Source organism: Nicotiana sylvestris, chromosome 1 (genome assembly GCF_000393655.2).
Source record: "Nicotiana sylvestris chromosome 1, ASM39365v2, whole genome shotgun sequence".
NCBI classification, from domain to species: Eukaryota; Viridiplantae; Streptophyta; class Magnoliopsida; order Solanales; family Solanaceae; genus Nicotiana; species Nicotiana sylvestris.
In genome coordinates, this window is record NC_091057.1 from 129872659 (window position 1) to 129878658 (window position 6000).

The following is a 6000-nucleotide window of genomic DNA, read 5'->3' on the forward strand; positions in this document are numbered from 1 at the left end:
TGGTTCTCTTGTTCAACTCTCAGTTACGTCTGTTTCAGGGAAAGCTTACATCAAAATGGAGTGGACATTTTGAAGTGGTGTGTGTGATCCCGTTTATTGCTCTTGATTTAAAGAACAAAAATAGGGAAGTTTTTAGAGTGAATGGGCATAGGGTCAAGCACTACTTGGGAAAAATTGATGGCAGCCACGTGGTGGCATTTCTTCATCTCAAATGATTTGATAGTAACCTGCGTCGTGCCACGACGTTAAATCAGGTGTTTCTTGGGAGGCAACCCATGTATTTTTCTTCTTGTTTTTCTTTGATTTTCATGGTAGTATAGGATTTAGTTTTGGACTAACTGGTTGTGAGATGCTACAGGATTGTGTTGATGCAGTGCAGGACATAGTGAAAAAAAAGTGTTCTGGTCTCTAAAGTTTTCAATGCGGACGCACTAAATTTAGTGCGGACCGCACTGATGAAGGATGAAATGTACAACTCTATGAAGTTTGCCACCGCGGACGCATTACATTTTGTGTGGTTCGCGGTGGACCACTGTGGCCGCATGACATTTTGTGCGGATCACAGTGGGTTGCCTTCTCAAACTTGAAACATGTTGTGTGGTACGGACCGCAATCCATTTTGTGTGGTCCGCACTGGGTTGGTAAGTTGGGCCCCAGGTCCTTTTCTATAAATAGGGCCTAAGGCCCTCCTGTTACACTTTTCGATCTCTTTACTCTCAAAACCCTTAAAAACACTGTTCTTCGTCCCTTTTGCTCGTAAGTAGCTGCCAGAAATCATTAATCATCACTAAATCTCACATCTGGTAACTTGTCTTCTTTTTTAATTGCTTTAGTTTTGTTATTCTCCTTTAATTTTTGTTTTTCTTGTCTATTATTTTGTTCTTCCCATATTTTCTTCGATTGTTAGGTTAGGGTAGTTGACTTCTTGATTAAAGTAGAATTCGGTAGTTAAAATCACTGGGCAAACACTTAAGGACATTTATTAGGCGTGAAATTGGACATAAAATCAAAATACATTGAACCCTAAGTGAGTGTTGCTTCTGGTCACTCAGTGCGGACCGCGGTCGATTTTGTGCGGTCTATGGTACTTTAGTGCGGTCCGCAATGGCATTTTGTGCGGACCGAATTGATGAGTGTCTGTAATATGATCTTCACGGACTGCGGACACACTATATTTTGTGCGGTCCGCATTGCCTGGATACAGAGAGTGGGTAGTCTGAACCCCACCTCTGTGCAGACCGCATTGCCATTTTATGTGGTCCGCATTGGACTCTGTGCGGCCACACTCCATTTTGTATGGTCCGCATTGTGTCACCTCTGCAATTGTCTCTAACTTTTTCTTTTCTACAACTCTAATCTTAATTGTTTTTACTGATACTAACAAGCCTAATGGATGATGTTTTCAGACAATGGTGAAACAAAGAGGCAAGGGTTCTAAACAAGCTAGTCGAGGTGAATCCTCCCGAGGAGGGAAACAAAAAATGGAAAGATTGACTGCTCAAGCCCGGCAAAACATTAAAAACATGAGGAAGATGATTAAAGCTGCTGAAAGGGCCATTGGCATGTCTGGAAGTGAGTAGAAGCCCTCCCGGGAGATATCTTCAAACTCAATCCCAGAGTACATCCCTGACTGGACAGAGAGAAATAGACTAAGAGACACTCATCCCACTTCCCCTACTGCCCAAGCGTCAGTAAATGTATCTTATGGATTGTTTAAGGGCTCAGCTGAAGGCAGTGGGGATGAATACTCTACCTCTCCCACAACTTCATTATCCGGAGATGGTGTAGTAGGAGAAGGGGTGAGCCCCAGGTTGGCGGGGTAGAACGAACTAGAAACCCGGAGGTGTGGCAGCACCGATTTTTGAGCGAGGTAGCTTATCACAATTTTAGGGAATGGTGGTCGGTAAGGAAGTTGATCTCGGAGAGGAGCTTTGTTGATAGAGACTTATTACCTCACAATCCCAATGTGAGGAGGTAGTTTAGGGAGAGAGTTGGCTGGGAGTATTTCTTGAACAATTGTGAGGATGCAAATGAGCACCTGGTCAAGGAATTCTATACCAATGTTGCCCACATCAAAAAGGGCACAAAACTGACCAAGGTGCGAAATCTGAAGGTGCTTTTTGATGGGAAAACAATAAATGATTACCTTGGCTTTGATGAGGAGGATGAGGAACTATATATGTCAAAGATGGAATTAGGTGAGGAGGTCCGTCCCTGGTTGGCACATTATCTAGCAATCCCAAGTACCATCCATAATTAGCTAAATGCGGGAGTGAAAATTTTGAGAAGAAGTCTGAATTTTGAAGCCAAGGGGTGGGAAACATTTGTGTGCAGCAGATTGGACCCCACTACTCATGACAACTCCCTCCCTCTTCATCGAGCAATTTTGGTGGCATCAATCATGGTAGGGTACCCGATTAATGTCGGGAAGGTAATGTCTCAGGTAATTATGCAGGTAGTCAGTAAGGGTGACAGAAACTACCCTTTCCCCAGCTTCTTGACCATGTACTTCAGGGACCTAAAAGTTGAAAAGAGGCCATTTGATATAAAGGTAAAAGCGAAGGTCTCGTTCTCATGGTACAGTATGCAGGGTGATGACAACTCAAAGAGCAAGAACTTCAAGGGAACAGCTACTGCCCCAACTGGCCAGTCTGAAGAGCCAGTTGTGGTAGTGGTTCCTACTCAGCTTGCCTCCACCTCCACAAACATTCCTCCTGGTCCATCCACTTCAGCAAATCCCGAGATACCCTCTTCCCGAGCCTACCTAGTGACTTCATACTAACTGAGCCAGGCTTTTCTCAGCATCAACAACTGGATACAGATAGCTTCATCCAAGTTGTCTTTCCTCACTACTATAGTGGAAGCTCAGTTGGCACCTCTGCCTCCGCAAGTCTCGCAGTCTATCGAGGATGCCATCAAGGAGATTCTGGACAACCAGAAGAAAATCCTTGACACCCAGAAAGTGCTCACGGATGATGTTGATTCACACAGCAAGTCTCTCAAGGAGCTTGCTAAGAAGCACAAGAAGTTGAGGAAGAAGCGGGCTTCCAAGGAGTTCATAAAGGCACTGAGGGCTGAGGTTGACAGGATGAAGGCAGATCATCTGCCTTTGGACTTATTGCTACAGGACTCGGTATCAGCCACTCATCCCCAGCCTGAGCAGTCCCAGAGGCCTCCCAAGAGGAAAAGGATGATTCCCTGAGCAGATAATGCAGTCATCCAGTTCGCAGACCCACCAGAGACTTCATCCAGTCATCCACAGGATTCACCTTAGGAGCCTGTCCAGGCCCAGGTCCCAGCAGCAGAGCAGTAGGCTATAGGGAACCAGTCTGAGGTTCCCGAGCATATTGAGGACCCAGGGACCACCCAGTAGCCCATGCAGACAGACGGGCCATAGAAAGTCTCTATATCCTTTTCCCCTTTTATTTTTGGTTCTTATTTGGTTTAGTTGGCATTGGGGATAATGCCAGCTTTCATTTGAGAGGGTAGCCCCTACTTTTATAGATTTGGATTATTGTATATATTTGACAGTTTTTATGCTTTCTTTATTTTTTATCTTTGGTTTGTATATAATTTTAACATTTTGTTACATTTCTTGTACTTTTATTTTACTTTGGGTATGTATATAAAGTTATGTTACATTGTACATATTCATCCCATCTATTGTATATTGATTAAATACCCTCTTGTATATATTCATTTTACTTTCCGCAATTTTTCTTTCTTAGCTTCTTATTTATGTTCGTAGCTTCTTGTTCTAAACGTTTGTAATAAGCCTTTGGTTTTCTTAATGCAATGGTTCTTTCCAAAAGGGGAGTTTGTGTGAATGAGGTGGCTCTTCCCAATGATGGATGGCGTGACAACCTTCTTAAGGGTTTGAGTCCGTTTTTCTTTTGGCTTTTTAGTAGTTAGTGGTAAGGGTACCTCAAGCATAGTTTCACTTGGTCCTAGAACATTTACCTTTGATCTCATAGTCAAAAACAAATTGTTGTGTTTAGGATGGTGAAAGTCGTGACCTTGAGACTCTTGCGTTGACTGATAATCATCAACTGGTTTTTTAGGACCATTGTGTGCTCAAATCTTATCTAAGGTCGTTGTGGGCCCCCGACTCTATGTCTTTATCAATCCCATAGCTTGTGTGGTGGGAAATTGCATTGCAAGTCCAAGTCCCGAGTCATAGGTCTAAAACTTGTCCTGAATGTTTGTTGAGGCGAAATCCTAAGTGAATTTTGACTTGAGACATGATTATAGGCTCTCCTTGGTCCAAATTATAAGCTTGAACACTTCCATAACCTACCAATGATAAGATCCCTAGTCAACCCTTTTGAGCCTTAAACCTTTTTCCTTCAAAAAACCATGATACAAGCCTTTACCTGTTCTAAAAGATACCCTCTCTTGGCACCTGATCTTTCCTTTAGCACATGGCAAAAGTATAAGCAAAAGTATAAGTTTGGGGGGAGAGACGAGGATGGCAATAAAGTGGTAAAAAGGAACAAAATAAAGAAAAGGAAAGGCAATGAAATAGAAAGAAAAGCAAAAATACAAAAAGAATGCTCAAAGTAGAGTTGAATAAAATAAAGGGGGATTCAAGAAAAGCAAAGAATGAAAGGTGTGGAAAGTTGAGAAAGGAGAAAAGATTTGAAATGTATAAGAAAGAGTGACAGTGTGTCTCTCTAACCCCTTAGAAAGAAGTGAAAAGACTCAAAAAGTCAAATGAATTTGAGCCAAAATGAAACAAAAGAAGTGCTTGAGGGAAGATGGAACCTACTTAGACCAAACATTACCTACCCTAAACCAAAAGCCTTCACTATGTCTCCACAAAAGCCCTATATGATCTTGAGTTGAATGAAACTTACATTAGTGGTGACTCACATAAGGGGCAAGCATATGGTACTTAGAGCCGGACTCGTGACTTTTCCTTGAGAGAGATGAGTGATTTTCCATTAACCTCATTATGAGTGCTACTCTTCTAAAGGTGAGGTTTGCTTAGGGAGAGTTGAGGATGTGTGAGTTTGGGTTCCACAGTGACCAAAGTAATAGAAAGAGCTCTTTGATGTGTTGAGTCAACTCTTGATGCTCTTGTGTCGCACCTAATCCATGGTGTTTCAAAGAGTAAAATGTTGTTAATGATTCATTTGTATTGAGGGCAATTGTTAGTCCCAATTGATGCTAGATGAGGGCACTTTAGGACAGCTGAATCTTCTTGGAATTTTTCTTAACTAGGGATTTTTATACATTTTACACTCATTCTTGCTTATGTTTTGATTAGAAATGTGTATAAAATAGTCCCAAAAGGCTCACAAGTTGTGTTGATTGCAGGTTTGATCAACAAAGTGACAAGATGTCAAAGATCAGCTCAAAAAGAAGTGAAACTTGCACAAGTACCAAGACAAGACAAAGCTTAGGCAAAATAGGCACAATGCGGCCACACTCTATGCGGTCCGCACAAGTGAGGTTCAGAGAGGTTGATTTCCAGGCCAACAGGCAATGCGGCCGCATGAGATTTAACACGGTCCGCATTGGAGTCATAGCGGCCGCACTCGATTTAGTTCGGTACGCAGAGCCAAGAATCAGAAAAGTGCCAGTTTGGAGTTTGAATCCTAATGCGGTCGATGCTCCATTTCATGCGGACCGCACCAGAAGCCACCGCGGCCGCACTCGATTTTGTGCGGTCCGCATTGCCCGAGTTCAGAGAGCTGAATTTTAAGTCAAGAGCCTTAGTGCGGCCGCATGTGATTTTTAGCAGTCCGCACTAGCCCCGCAGGGGTATTTTGTCTGAATTTTTCAGCTTAGTATAAATAGCTTCTTTTCCCATTTTTAGGTTATCAGATAGTTTTGGTACTGGGCTGTGCTCGTGACTTCAAATATTTTAGCTATTTTGAGTAATTTTAGCTTCATTTCAACATTGAATCTTCTAGTTTATCTTAGCAATTAATTAATATGAGTTTTTCTTCATCTATTTCTTTATTTTCTTCTCTAGTTATGAGTAGCTAGACCCAT